Source organism: Papaver somniferum, chromosome 10, assembly GCF_003573695.1.
Source record: "Papaver somniferum cultivar HN1 chromosome 10, ASM357369v1, whole genome shotgun sequence".
In the NCBI taxonomy this organism is placed as follows: domain Eukaryota; kingdom Viridiplantae; phylum Streptophyta; class Magnoliopsida; order Ranunculales; family Papaveraceae; genus Papaver; species Papaver somniferum.
The window spans coordinates 83,455,474-83,469,912 of record NC_039367.1 but is presented as its reverse complement, the minus strand read 5'-3'; positions in this window follow the sequence as shown (position 1 = coordinate 83,469,912).

Below are 14,439 nucleotides of genomic sequence, written 5' to 3'. Positions count from 1 at the left end.
CTAACATTTACGTCTAAATCTTTTCTAGCATCATCTAAAATTTTCGCATCCTAGACAAATTCATCCTCACTACTTATGAGAAGACGAGAACGAATTTGATTTTCCCTTTCGCAGAGTTCAATATTCTTGCGGTTAGCTTCATCTCGCTCAAGTTGAACTTCAAGAAGAGCCTCTTGGAATTTCGCTAACGCCTTGGCACCTTGATCAGAGATACGATCCTTATCATCTATGAGACCGCTAATTTTGGTTCTTAATTCATTGGTTTTCTCTTTGGAATGAATAAGGAGACGCTTAAATCTGTTGGCTAAACATAAACTGGATCTATGATCAATTTCTAAGAGGCGAAATTTCGATATAAGTTCATTTGGAGAAAGAGATGAAAATCTATCATTTGAAAAGCTATTTAAGGAATTGTTAAGACGTTCAAGAAGGGTATCATTATCCAAGGCATTAGGAAATGAGCGAAGAAGGGTGGCTTCATCAGAAAGACCATAGATGTCTGCAAAAAGGATTATTTAAATAAGATAAAACAACAGGATGAATGAATAAAGTGAAAAGAGAAAAGTAACATACCATAAAGCTGATTATTAGCTTGTTGAAGACTATAAATTTTATTCTTATACGAGGAAGAATCAATTTCTAATTGTCTATTTTTCTCGCGAAGACTTTTAACTTCAGTTTCCAATTCTTCATTCTTTTTGCGAAATTGAAGATTTTTCTTTTCAAGATTTTCGCGTCTTCTCTCCAGATCTGAGGGAACGACAAAAGAAGCTTTTCCAGCCTGCGAAAAGAAATAAAAAATATTAATATAGAAAGATATTTTGAGTTATAACAATAAAAAAGTAAAAAGATAAAAGTATACCAGACTATTGAGAGAATGCAAGAAGTCGGGAGTCACGGATCTAGAAACTCCGCGAAGAGAATTATCGCCATCCAGTAAAGGGACATCACAAAGAGTAGCGAGAGCTTTGCAGGTATTTGCGAATTGGCTATCTCCCATCCCTTGTAGAGAATCAGAAAAGAGGCCAGAAAGCTTTGCCATAGAAGATTCAGGTGGAGAATCTTCAGTCGCAACAAGATCAGCGTTATCTTCATCACCCTTATCACTTTCAGAATTTTCGTTAGGAAGAACATTTGAAGGAGAAGGAGAACGAACTTTTCCCTGCGAAGAGTACCTTTACCTTTATCACCAATCTTCGCAGCATCAACAAATTCTTCTACTTCAGCAATAACCTTCACACACAGATAGAAATAAGAAATGGAAGCATGGAAGTAACAGTACTATTTAAAGTCATAAGAGAAAATTTCTTACCTCATCTGTGTATGAGCGAAGAGCTAACATAGTACTAGATTTCCCGGTCCTGTTATAACTATCCTTTAGTTTTTGGATCTGCGAAATGTCGCAAAAGTTAGCGAACAGAATAGTAAAAATCAATAAAGAAATATAAAATGAGTTAAAGGAGAGAAATATACCTCTTTTTCCTTCTCGGGCCAGGAGAAGACCCAAGGTTGATATGCAGCGAGATTCGCAGGAAGAACGTTTGATCCAGCAATGTAAGGACCCTTTAGCATTAAAGGAAACACACACCATTTGTCATTTTTGGATTGACGAGGAGTTGTATTTTTACCAGAATGCCAGTCAATATCTTGCATAAGAATTTTGGCTTCATCAATGTTATCTTTTCTTCTTAATCGAATACCCCAGCGAGTATTCTCTTTCTTCATGGAGATAAGTTCGTAGTTTTCAAAGAAATTCACCGTTGTATATTTCTCAGCAACTATCTCTAGGTCTACGAATTTTGGATCCCTAAGTTCTTTGGAGTAAAGAGATCCTCTGCCAGCACCACGATTAGCAAACTCTAGCATCAGACGGATGCAGTCCCCACTTAGTTGGAAAATGGCTCCCGAAAATCCCGGATGAGCGAGAATTTCATAAAATAAAGGAATGTCTGGGTTATAAACAGGAATAGGGAGACCTGAGAGAAGTTGACCTAGCAAAATTATGATTGATTGATCATCACAATTATGATTGGAAAAAAGCTTGACAGAAAGAATTGATTTGGCATTCACACCAAGAATGGGGAGAGTGTAAGACCTTTATTAGCAAGATCTTTTTGGGAATCTTGTAGATTCTTCTCATATCTATGACCACTTGGATCCATGTTTGAATATAGAGTATGGGAATGTATAGAAAGTAAAAGAATTGAAGGAAGAAAAATTACAGCAGCAGAATTTGCAGAAGAATGACAGAGTTGCAGAGATGGGAGAATAAAAATAGAAGAGAAAGTAAAAAGAAAAGTGGAAAGAGGGGAGGAGAAGAGTATAAAAGAAAATTTACTTCTCGAAGAAATAAACACCATTAAGACGAAGAGACGTGAGCGGTTGAAAGGTAGCGGTTACAGAAGACGTGTCAAGAAATAAATGGAAGAGAGAGTACGTGTGATAAATGTGGAATATGAAAAGATAAGAAGTTGCGGCATTTCTCACATCATTCTCTACTTTGCATATAAGATTTGAGAAGAGGCAAGATGAAGGATCAGAATCTCGCAACAATTATGTCTCAGCGAAATTATCAATGGTATTGCACAATAGCGTTGCAGAACAATTTCAGAAACGACGTCAGCAAGGATCATGAGAAAGATGTGACAGTCTTGCGAAAATTAGAGAGCTTGCGAAATTAACATTTGTAAGGTTGCGAGAATGTCGCAAACCATATCCGAAAATAAAGGACAGATTAGCTGTCATCCACTATGTATTTCCTTATAAATACTCATTCGAGTTGCAAGAGAGGGGGGATCTTTTTTGAGTAAGAAACAAGTAAATAGGAGAGAGAAAGTTCAGAGCAGGGTTCATTCTTGATTTCTTTATCTTTCTTGTAAGAACATTCAAAAATTAATCAATAAAATTAAGAGTGTAAACCTAACAATGAGTTGATCAACAATGAAATCATATGAGGGGTGTAGTGTAGGATTTCCTGCAACTACACATGCACCATTTTTGTCAGGGCTTATTCGATGCTCAGATGCCTGTTTCGTTGAATATTTATTACTAACCTGTGGAATTCTGATGGGAAGAACCACAGATTGCACTAACGAAATATAACGAGGAATCGTAGAATATTGCTGGATATTCAGGCGATTAATTGACGACTCGTAGAATATTACTGGATATTCAGACGATTTAAGATAATTAATTGCTGACTATATACTAGAAGGGCTTCCTGTCTAGGAGCATTAATTATCTGAGGTTTGAGCAATATGAACTTGCTGGAGTGTCATATTCCTCTTGCATAGTCGGGGAAAACTTGGTTACATCCCGAAGACGTTGTCGCTCTATACTAGCAGACATGCTGTCTAGGAGCCGCCTAATCTTTCGATTCTATACAGTATGAGATGTGCCGTGGCCTAAGCTGAGAGACTACACATCTACATCTTCTCTGAGAGACTTTCTCCATCAGAGGTGGTATGAGATTTCATGTATAGAGACATGAGTCTCGATACTCATCTGATTGTCGGATCCGGAGTAATTACTGAAATTGCTCAGTATTCATGAGATGTGTCGTGGCATCATCTGAGAGACTACACATCTACATGTACTCTGAGAGACAGACTTCTCAGTCAAAGATTTTATAGCATGAGCTTTCATGCTTTGATGAGAGACATGAGCCTCAATACTCATCCGGTTGCCGAATCTGGAGTATAGTTTTACAATTCTACCCTTTGTCAAAAATCCACCATCTACATTTATCAATCCGCACGTCTTTGTTATTCTCTTTGTAGTACATATAACTACAATTATATGATATGTTACTCCCTCTTAGTCTATACTTTCACTCTTTCGTTAGATAAACGTTTAAGCACCAATGTCATTTCCCTTAGTGATACCAATCAATATAAATCAATGCCAGTATCACTTGTTTAATACATATATTTCTCCCCCTTTTTGTCACAAAATGACAAAGAAACGAAAAAATAAAGGACAAACTGAAAGGATCTTACAAATCATAATATACTTGCAACCTATAGAGTTAAGCACGAGGGTTCCACACACAATTTTTGATAACCAATATCAAAACCGAAACTAAAAGTAATTTGTTTTGATATGTTACTAAGGAAACAATTTCCCGAAGCAATTTTCCCTAATAGTTTAGCAAACCAAAAATCAACTAATCACCTTAGTTCCTTTGCTAAACCGATTGTACAAGTACAATCGCTTGTTCGATAAGACCAAAATAAAGATAACTCTATTTTTCTCATCATGTTCTAATTATCCATATAACTTAGACCTTTAACTTTTAAACAAGACAAGTACTAGGTTAGTTAACTTGCATTTCTTGTTAAGGCATTCGATTAGACTTGAATAACCGAAACCTTGAAAAGTCTAACTAAGATCAGAATTAACTTAGTTTCTCTTATCCGGAATCGAATTGGACTAAACAATTCATCATGTAAACCTTTTCTTTCCTTAAGCCATAAATATTCATACAAACCAAATAAATCAACTTGCATAATTATTCACCTCAACCGGAAGCAATTGAAACAACATAGACAATAAAGCACCGCAATTGCACCGAAATTTTGTAAGCCTAAACAATTGATACCACACAATAAAGCAAGATAACAATAGTTTTTCTTAACCGGAACCAATTGAATCACACACACATCCATACAAAAATAATGGAATAAAACATCAATTGTACCGAAATTTTGTTAAGCAAAAGCAATAAATATACTCAATAAAATCAGTCTTTTCTTAAACAGGAAAACAATTTACGAACAAGATTGTTACCTCCAATTTCACATCCACTTCTCCAATATATTTGCATATTCTTCCAGGGAGAATTGATATCGAAATATCATTATGTTGTCATCCTTATGCAAAACAAAAGAATAACAACAACCAACCTTTACCAGAGAAAGGCTGAAAACCGGTTTTTAACTATTGCAAGAAAAAGTTGAAACCCCCGAAACACATATGCTTTTATGCTAAACCAAACAATTCAACATATTGTGACTTTTTCACATATTGTTTCTATCAGAACCCCTCATGATCCTTTGATAAAGCCTACCAACATGGGCTAGAACTTAATCCTGCTAAATCAAAAAGTCACCCAAACCATAAGGGTTCACAACATTATTGGATCGAATATCAAGGTTGGAAAACCGAAATCAAACATCACATAAACATGCATAGCAATAATATAAAGCATTCAAGCACATTCTATGTAAATCAAAAACTATCACAAGAAAAATTATAAATCAAATAATTTTATTCATAATAATAGTTTTATTCATAATAGACCTAATACAATCATTGAAAGAATTCAAAAATTGGAGTCTATCATTCTCTTCTCAGTTCTTGTGAAGATTGATTTCAAAAACTGGATTCAAATTCTTCTGAGCACTTCCTTTTTCAGTAGATAATTTGTTCATCTCTAACAGTTGAGAATGAAGATTAGCTAGTACTTTTTTTGAATCCTTTATCATCAGCTGATGATATCTAATGCAACCTTTAACAGTAAGAATCTGTTTCCTTAGAGAATCTTGAGAGTTATCATGAATATAAACATCATGAGTTTCAGTCATAACTGATGCACAAAGTGCTAAATCATCAAGAGATGATTTTTCTTTTACCAATTTCTCCATTGAAATAAAATAGTCTTCTTTCGGACAAGAAGAAGGTATATAAGATGGGAGAAAATCAAGGAATAATTTGTTTTATGTAAACCGAAAATATCTTTCCCAAAAATAAAAGATTTTTATTATTTTTTCACTAAAGAAACAGTTATGAACACCTAGCCCAGATTTATGCTTCCTCACAATCAGAATTTTGGGCAACAAGTGAGGATGCATACTTCAACACAATCAGTGTGTGTTGAGGTGAGAATCATTCTCACCATATTTAACAAAGACATCCTTAGGATGACTTATAAACACAATAGGTTGTGTTTCCTTTTGTTTTTTCTTTCTCTTGTAATTGCAAGAGTTTGCAATTTCCCATTTTGGTCTCATAAACTTACCAGTATTCTTTATCCCCTTGCGAAGTGCTTTGATAAGTTTATTTCCAAGGAAGATTGTAGTGTGATTATTTCTTTCACATGAAGAACTTATCAAGTTATCAGAAAAACTAGTTTCTGATTCTCTTGGTTTTTCACCCAATTTTTCTTGTTCAGATTTTACCATACGAGTTTTATCTAAAAGTGATTTCAAAAGTTTTTCAAGAACCAGGCTTAACTTTTTATTTTCCTTAATTTCCAACTCAAGCTTCTCTAGGAGTTGATTAGACTCACAGGATTCATCATTGTTAGAGTTGGCAAGAAGTGCATTATAGTCAGATATTCCTTCATTGGATTCTTCCTCCGGAATACCATCAAGAGTGGAGACATACGCCTTGTTGCACTTCTGAGTTCTTCTTCTGGGACAATGTTTTGCCATATGTCTGAATCTACGACACTTGAAGCATTGTACTTCATCATTACCCTTTTATGGCAAAGCGAAAATGTATCATGAACATGTTTATCAAAAGATAAGATGTCCTTAATTCGTTGTGCTAGAAGCACAATAGTCGAGTCAATATCTTTTTCAACAGGTACCTTGTCCTATTGGCAGCGTTTCTCAGTTTGATTCTTCAGCAGAATTTCTCTATCAAAGATCTTTAACTTCCCTACAAGAGAGCTTCTGGAAAGTATAGAAAGATCATTTCCTTCTATTATGACATTTTTCTTAGACTCGTATATGGATGGTAACGATCTGAGAATTTTGCATACTATTTCCTTTTCAGGTATAGCCTTTCCAAGAAAGAAAGATGCATTAACAATCTCAGAAAGTTTAGAGTTAAACTCCTCGAAAGTATCGTTATCATCCATTTTGAGGTGTTCCCATTCAGATGAAAGGGAAAGAAGTCTAGTTTCTTTTTCAGAATCATTTCCCTCAAATACAGTCTCAAGAATATCCCATGATTCTTTAGAAGTCCTGCAAGTAAGCATATGGTGTAAAAGATCATGACTAACTGCATGTATAATGGCATTCAAACCATCAGAATTCTGCTCTGCAAGAATTCTTTCTTCATGAGTATAACACGCTAAACGTTTGAACTCTGTTTACGAATAATCCATCGGTTTTTGATATCCGTCTTTGATTAATAGCCAAGTATTAAAATCTCGGGATTGAAGAAAAGCTTTCATAGCAGACTTCCATAATGGGCAATTTGTCCATTAAATCTTGGCGGTACGTTAACTGAAGTCGATTCATGAGAACTCGAGTTCATTCTTATAGGTTGGATCGCACCAAAACAGATTGTTAGATATTTTTGTGTTTGCCTGCTCTGATACCAATTAAAAAGACGAGGGTACCCAAATATACCTCAATCTAAAACTTTTCCACCTATAAGTCCTTTCTCCGAAAGTCATTGTCTATTGACTGAGTCGAGACAATACAACAAATCGGTTCACACTTCGTGTTATCGTCTATGGATACGAGATCGAGATAATACAACAACGAAGTATGTTTACTTCATAAAAGGTTCAGACTTAACCAAACACAATAGGATTGCTTATCAAGTAAATAGGAATTAATATTTGTGTAATTTACTTTAAATTATAATAACAACAATTATAATTGCGGAAAATAAAAGTAAATGACACAGCAAGATTTTGTTAACGAGGAAACCGCAAATGCAGAAAAACCCCGGGACCTTGTCCATAATTGAATACTCTCAGGATTAAGCCGCTATACAAAATCAAACCAACTTCGTATAGTTGATACCAAGCAACTAAACCTATAGTTCACCTAGTTCCGTCTGTATTCCCACGCCTCCGACCTGTAATAAGTCACGTACTTGGAACAATTCCTTTGGTTCGTATTCCAAACGATAAAGGAACAACAAATCTGTTTGGTATCAACTCTTTTTAATCAAGTGATATGAGTTCGATAAAAGCTCTTCTGTTTATCTCAATAAACTCCTTCGTCAGATTCTTAGATCTGTTAGAGCATTGCTCGGTCGAACTCGCATGCGTTGCTATATCAAGCATGTTTGTCAATGTTAGTGATCAAAACTATAAGTCTTGATTTGTAGTCTACTATAGCTAAGGTCTCGGACTAGGATAGAAAGTGTAGTTGAGCTCAATAACTCCATGGTAATCATCATACAAGACGAAGGACTACTCAAGGAACCGGTGGATCTTCATCGACTAAAAGGTATTTGGAGACTTGAACTTATCTATCACTCAAAAGTCTATTTATCTCCTATCTTGAGACAAAAGTCGTTTTGCTATATAGACTTAGATTATACACATTTGCTATCTCGAGCCGAGTTTATCTCGCCTATCTATTTCTCAAAATATGTGTTGGTAATCTTTCGCTTTAGCCAAGTTCATTTTTACCTAGTGACGAAAGTCATGACAAGTTTCAATCACTTTGAAAATTGCTTACTTTGACGAAAAATAGTTTGTGAATAACAACTATAGAATATCAACGTCCTCTAAGAATGTTTCAATGATTGAAATGAGAGTTTAGATAATATAACCATTGGAGGATATAAGCATTGTTGTGGAAACACATATATGTATAAGTCCTTATTCCTTGAACTGAAGTTTGCGAACTTTGTTGATTAAGAGAACCGGAATGGTGGCGTGAGCTAAGTCCGCGAACTGGCGGAAGTTCTCGACCCGAGAAATTTTGTTGGAGTTTGTGAACTCCGTCCGGGAACTTAAGTCTGCGAACCCAGTTCGCGAACTTGAGTAGGTTATATCTAAAAACGATGTTTGTGAACTTATTCTTATATAAATTAAGGAATGTAAATTGCAAACCGTGGATATATAGTTCATGAACCTATTCGAGCGAATCAAATCGTTTTTGCTTCATTTGTGTCTTGTGTAGTTACATAAGATTTCCTTGCAATTGAACAACTCTCTAACTAGTTCATTTGAGTCACTTGAACTAGTTATGGTGAAGAAGAATATGGTTGATATGAAAGTGATCATATGGCTAACCATTTGGTTGACTATTGTTGAACCAACAAATGTACAAGTTTGGGTACGGTTACACAAGCCTAGAAACGTGCATTTCTATTGTGTGGAACAATCTAGTTTTCGATCTAACGGTTGAAAGATATTACCTTGAATCTAATCAGGTTTTCATCTAAATGTGAATATTGAATGCTTTGTTACCAAGCTAACATTGATTGCAAACCCTGATTTGAAAGGCTATATAAGGGAGAACTCTAGGAACTGGGAAACCAAATCCCCACACCATCTGTGTGATAGTAGTTGTGCTAAGCTAGAGTCGATTCTCCTTTAATCTTTGGTTTCTTCTTCTAAACCATGTTAACGACTTAAAGACTTCATTGGGATTGTGAAGCCATACCGATACTACTTTCTTGTAGTTGTGTGATCTGATCTTGCTGTTTCTATCGTACGAGTACAATTGTAATAATTGGATTGAGATTGATATCTCCGATAGGCAAGATATAAAAGAAATCACAAACACTTCGTATCATCGTTTGTGATTCCGCAATATCTTTTTTCGCTGCGTCGATTAAGATTATTGCTAGGTGATTGATAATACTAGGCTGTTCTTCGGGAATATAATTCTGGTTTATCAATTGGTTCCTGTTCACCTTGATTTATCAAAAGACGGAACAAAACTCGTAGGTATATTCGTGGGAGACGGATTTATCTATTACCGTACACTTTTCTGTGTGATACAAATTTGTTTATTAAAGTCTTCGACTTTGGGTCGTAGTAACTCTTAGTTGTGGGGAGATCAGCTAAGGGAATCAAGTACGTAGTATCGTGCTGGGATCAGAGACATATGAGCATAAATGTACCTTGGATCAGTGTGAGATTAATTGGGCTCCATACCGAAGTTAATTTGGAGTAGGCTAGTGTCTGTAGCGTCTTAATACAGTGTGTGTACAAACTTGACTAGGTCCCGGGGTTTTCTGCATTTTTGGTTTCGCCGTTAACGAAATTCTGGTGTCTGTGTTATTTCTTTTTCGCATTATATTTTGTTATATAATTGAAATATTTCAGGTTGTGCATTGTTCAATCAATTAGAATATCCGACCTTTTGGTTGTTGATTTAAATTGATTGACACTTGGATATTGGTCTTTGGTACCATCCAATTTATCTCTCTAGTATTTGATAAAGACTCGCAGATTTATATTTGCTTGAGTATATATCAAATCGAGAGATTGAGATATAAACTCTTTGATATACTTTTTATCTAGATTGAGTCTGACTGTCCAGTTGATTCTCTAGAAAGTATATTGGAGTTTGTCCATACAGATTGCTAAGCGAAATATTGGGTGTGGTTGTTGTACCCCCACTTTTTCAATTGGTATCAGAGCAGGCAAACACGTTTAAGAACTTACAAGTCTGTGTTTGTAGCGATCTGTCTATGGACAAAGGTGTTATCTCAATTAACGTACCACCAGTCTTCGATGGTTCAAACTACCCATGGTGGAAAGTTGTTATGCGCGCTTTCTTCAAGATCACGACTTTCGAGTGTGGGTACATGTTATTAATGGCAATGATCCTCCGGTTAATACAGAAGGAGGTGTATCTATACCTAAGGATGTTGGTAGTTATAGTCCAGAAGAAATTCTTGCTGCAAAGCAAAATTCTGAAGGCTTAAATGCTATCAGAAAGGCCATTACCCCAGAACTTCAACACTATGTGTCTACTTGCACTAAGTCTAAATATTCCTGGGATATCTTAGAAACTACCTTTGAAGTCAACAGATACGTTTCTAAGAAGTATACCATCGATGGAGGAATTAATCTAAACACTCTTTTCGAAAATATTTCTTTTGGAAAAGTAAGTATTCCTGATCAAAATTCTGTTCAAACTGCTGCATTCAATGTTGTTTCTGACACAAGTAAATCCTCTACCTTGTCTTGGGCTAATGAATGTTGTTCAGATGGTATCTGGTTTTAAAAACCATTGATAACAGAAAATATCAAAGAATTTATAAAAAGAAGCATTAGACATGACAAACATCTTTTGTCAGCCTTCAGTGCTAATGATTCCGTGAAATAAAGATCTCTTAGTGTCAACCATTTGAATACGATTGATTAATGTGATGAACCCTCAGGTCTTACAGCAGAAACATCCACATACTCAAGTTTTGATTCAGAGTTTGAGTCTGACACAGAGATTTTCGAATTCTTGAATAAAGAGATTCTTCAAGAAAATCTTCAATTAAAAGCTTTATGGAAGAAACTAGAATCATTAATCTCGTTGAAAAATCTTGAGATAGACTGTCTTAATGATAAATTCACCAGAACCGTTGCTCTAAAGGAGAAAGAGATTAATACTCTTAAAGATGATCTACAAAGATTGCCTGGAAGCTCTGACAAGATCTCAGCAATGTTATTTGGTCAGAAGTCCTTCGGAAACACTAATGGTTTAGGATTTAAAAGCAAGTGTGCAGACATTGTTAACCCCGTTGCTTCTATTGATCAGGGAAAAATAAAAGTTGATTGTTATGTTAAACAGAAGGCACCTCAACATGTAAAAGGAGCCTTGATCTGTTCGTTTTGTGGACACGCAAATCATGTTCAAAGTATGTGCTGGAGATTCAGAAGGAGCAATAAATATCTCTCTAAACTGCAGAAGAACATGCAAAAGATGAGTCTGGTTAATCATCGTGGCTCCCATAAAACTAGTGTTTCCAGAATCAAAAGAGGTAGGAATTCTGTTTACACGAAAAACCTTGGTAAATCACTATGTGATAAACAAGGAGAGCGTTTGGCTCACAGCGTCTCTATCTAATGCTAGAGACGTTCGCATCCTCATCCTTAACTTGAGAAAATGGGGTTCTGCGTCTTTGTGTCTCAAGTAGTGTATTTTTTTGTTGTTAAGAAAATATTCTCCTAACAATATAGATATTGATTCTCTAAACTACCGAAGACTTGTGCTTCTAGGGTTTAGGCGTTCACTAGTTTATTTATTTCATTTGTAGACTTTTTCCTTTCTTCCCTAAAAAGATACAGTTTCATGGCTCCTGTAACTAGAGGCATCACAAGCAAAGATGCAGTCAAAGCAATCAATGTGTATCTTTTTAAGGGAATCTCTTCCTCAAAGGTGAAGAAAGTGAAGACCACACATTGTGGAGAAGGTTCTTACTCTAACTACCTCTTGTCTTTTTATCAGCTTGATGATAACTTCAGGGGTTTGGTGAAAGACTTCATCAACAGAAGAAACAATTTAAAATCTCAAAATAGCTCACTATGAACAAATGCTGTCTCTTTCAAAGAACACCTTGTGTGAGCTAAAGAGAGAACTTAGTGAGTTGACTGATATTTCTGAAGATTTGGAAGAATTGAACGATCTCATAATCAATGGGTTTTTCAATAATGAGAAGGAATTCTCTGTAGAGTCTCTGAGAAAGATCTACAACGACTAGTAAGTCTTCGAATAAGAATTCTATTTTCTTGATTTTGTTAGAAGAATAACTAGAGTTTGGAATATCCTTTATTGTGATGACACATTGCTATGTCCAACATTTTCATCTTCATGTTTTAGATTTATTGGTTTAAATTCTAAATTTGTTTGGAAGATGATTTTGGCAGTATTAATCTTTATGGTTTTATATATTGCAATATTGTTATGGGATATATGTGTTTGCGTCCGTGAACTATGATTGTCCCATACCTTGTCAAAAGTAAAGTCTTTCGTATGTCGATATGCGTGTATTTATAAAAGAATTAATTGACTTTTGACAAATACAAAAGTTAAGCCTATCATGTCAATTATTGATGGAAGATAGTTAAAATATTTTGTTTGCAAGGATTATGTCTATTGAATATCGTTATGTGAATAGTGATGGAAAATAAAATGAATCCTTGTGTATTCCGCAGTATTGACCTTCCCTGATCCATATTTTATGTATTACTGTGAGGCTCCGTAAAGTGTCTTATGTTGATCACTAAACGGCCAAGTTGATTATTTTTATGATTAACTTAGTTGTTGTTCCGCGAGATACTTATGTCGAGCATATTCAACTAAATTAATCATCTTGTTTGGTTATTTAGTTATTGCTCCGTAAGTTTTCTTATGATGAGCATGACCAATTAAATTGATTACTTTTGTGATTAGTTTGGTTGTGTATTTCGATTATATTAATTATGGGTTCTCTTGTGATTAATCTAATTATATATTTTGACTCTCCATAAGTTCACTTATGTTGAGCATTTTTCGATTGAATTAATCATGGGTTCTCTTGTGGTTAATTTAATTGAGTATTTTGGATTCAAATTCATACTTGTATGTGATTTGTTATTTCCAAAGAAATCCTTCTTTTCTTTCGAAATTAAGGTCGCTCTTGTTGTTCTTTCGGGAATGATATTTTATGGGGGAGAGTTCTTAATTGAACTTGTGCTTAATTGCCAAATCTTTGTGGGGAGTGCGGCTGTGGAATATTATAGGGGTTATCTTGTATCTTTATAAACTCCTTGATGAATGCATTTAGCTTCGGCTATATGATTGCATCTAAATAAGATGATATGTGTTTCTTTCTTTTAGTCATGAAATGTTTCTTTCGGAAATTTCATTAGGATCCCGTTCTTGTACCTTTGCCAATTTTATTGACAACAAGGGGGAGAATTAATATGTAGTTCACACTACAAATACATATGGTTTTCGGATCATTATGTAAGGGGGAGTGGTTTCCATGTGAGATGAAGTATTGACTAAGGGGTGGTGATACATATCACCATAGTATTGTTGTTAAAGTTGTGATACAATTGAACTTTGACGTCGTGTAATGATACTATGACACTGTATAACAATGATTGAGAACTCTTGTTTTCTCGTTGTTATAGCTACGGATTTTCAACAACGATGATGCTGAACTTACAACCTTTGGGATCATTGGAGTACATGGAAGTGACGAAGATTTCAAGTAATGTTGAAGATTAGACATGTGGAATAGGAGCTACAAAAGTTAATTTATTTATTTTTTGTATTCCATATGTATTGATAGTATTGTCACTAAAATTGACAAAGGGGGAGATTGTTAGAGCATTGCTCGTTCGAACTCGCATGTGTTGCTATCTCAAGTATGTTTGTCAATGTTAGTGATCAAAACTATAAGTCTTGATTTCTAGTTTACTATAGCTAAGGTCTCGGACTAGGATAGAAAGTGTAGTTGAGCTCAAGAACTCCATGGCAATCATCATACAAGACGAAGGAATACTCAAGGAAGCGGTGGATCTTCATCGACTAAAAGGTATGTGGAGACTTGAACTTATCTATCACTCAAAAGTCTATTTATCTCCTATCTTGAGACAAAAGTCGTTTTGCTATATAGACTTAGATTATACACATTTGCTATTTCGAGACGAGTTTATCTCGCCTATCTATTTCTCGAAATATGTGTTGGTAAGATTTCGTTTTAGCCAAGTTCATCTTTACCTAGTGACGAAAGTCATGACAA